The following is a 1,809-nucleotide window of genomic DNA, read 5'->3' on the forward strand; positions in this document are numbered from 1 at the left end:
CTGTTAATCACTTTTGTAAAAGTGAAATTACTGATGAGGAAAGAGAAAAAAAATGAAACACAAACAAGGTAAAATCAAGACTGATATATGAAACAAACATGCAAACAAAATGGGCCTCATTTCTGCTCAAAGTTCTTTTGGGAACTTGGAAACATAGTATACTATGAGGCTATTTTGTTTTAATGTTCATTTAGTTTTGAGAGAGAAAGAGAGAGCAAGTGAAGGGAGGGGCAGACAGAGGGGGACAGAGGATCTGATGGACTCCGCACTGACAGCAGAGTCATGTGGGGCTTGAAATCCCAAAACGTGAGACCATGACCTGAGCCAAAGTGGGACGCTTAAGTGACTGACCCATCCAGGTGCCCTGTGAGGCTACTTATTTAGGACTTTATTACAAATGTACCATCTCAGTATTATACAGTAACAGGCCAGAGGACAGTTGGACCACTTGGCTGAAAAGTACCATCAATTGCAAATGAATCCTTGCTTTCTTCACTTCTTTGCTTAAATGATCAAGAGACAAATAATGGAATGGTAAACACAGTGGAATGGAGGAGACTATTCAGGATGAATATTAATTTTGGTTGGTTGCCATGTTCAGCATCCAAACAAAAATCCCAGAACTTTAAATACACAATCCCAAATGTTTTAAATGTAAATATAATTAAACATACAATTGCAGAACTTTAAATGTTACCTCTTTGGGAATTGATGAAGATGGAAATACAGAGTCTGTGCACCTACAGAAAAATGGAATAGTTCTGAAGCATTTGAAATATTGTGGGTGCAAAGAACTCTAGGCTTGTGACATAATAACCAGCAAACCCTCCAGTGATACAACCCTGAGGCCAATAATAGTGGATATCAATAAATGTTTGGGCCCTTTACATAGCCCTCCTATTGAAAGGGGACAAGGTCACATAGCAACTTGAGGCTATGTAGGGCAATATCCAGAAGTTGAAAGAACAACTTGGAGGTTGCATTGGTGCTGCAGTGGATGACATAAGTATTAATAAGAAATTGCACATTGGAGAGCAAAAAAGAAAAACAAAAACATCTTGTTGTGGCATTGCCTATACCTGATAGGAATGGAATGCACTTACCATAATGGAATGCACTTACTGCATAAAATAGAGGGCTTTGCCATTAATGGCTTGTAGCTTAAATAAGTCAATTTAACCTTTTGCTCCATTTTGTCATGCTAAGTGAGAACCTTTAGAATTACCCAATTTTCATCCACAGTTAATATTTTAACTTTAAAAAAAGCACAGATAATTTTGAAAATATTGTCAAATAGATATATGAAGATTGTCGTCTCCCTACAGAAGCCTAATATTGCATCTCAGCATAAAATAGTGGAAGTTTAGGGTTGCAAGTCACTGAATGCAGCAACTACAGATGATCCTCATAGTAGTCAATCATTGATCTGTTACCAGGCTTTAGTGGAGATAGAACCACATCAAATAATTCTAAGCCCCAATTTAGCTGCAACGTCAGAGATGCCATCCAGTAAAGACAGAACAATTCAGAAGGACTGTATGATAAAATGGAAATGGTCTTTACAGAAGCATGTTCAATGGCAGCTCTGAAGGAAGGGAAGGGTGGGAATATATTGCATCCAAGAACAGGTTGTAGTTGTGCATTTAAGGCCATGACAAAATCCCCAAAATGGGGAGCTCCTATTACTGAATGGCCCAAACATCATCATTTCCTCTCTGTTTAAACAAAACAAGCTTCTTGGCGTACTGATGGAAAATTCTTCACTGAAAGATGTAAGTCAGTTTAGAAATGAGCCCTCATTCACCCTGT

This window comes from Leopardus geoffroyi, chromosome B1 (genome assembly GCF_018350155.1).
Source record: "Leopardus geoffroyi isolate Oge1 chromosome B1, O.geoffroyi_Oge1_pat1.0, whole genome shotgun sequence".
Taxonomy (NCBI): Eukaryota; Metazoa; Chordata; class Mammalia; order Carnivora; family Felidae; genus Leopardus; species Leopardus geoffroyi.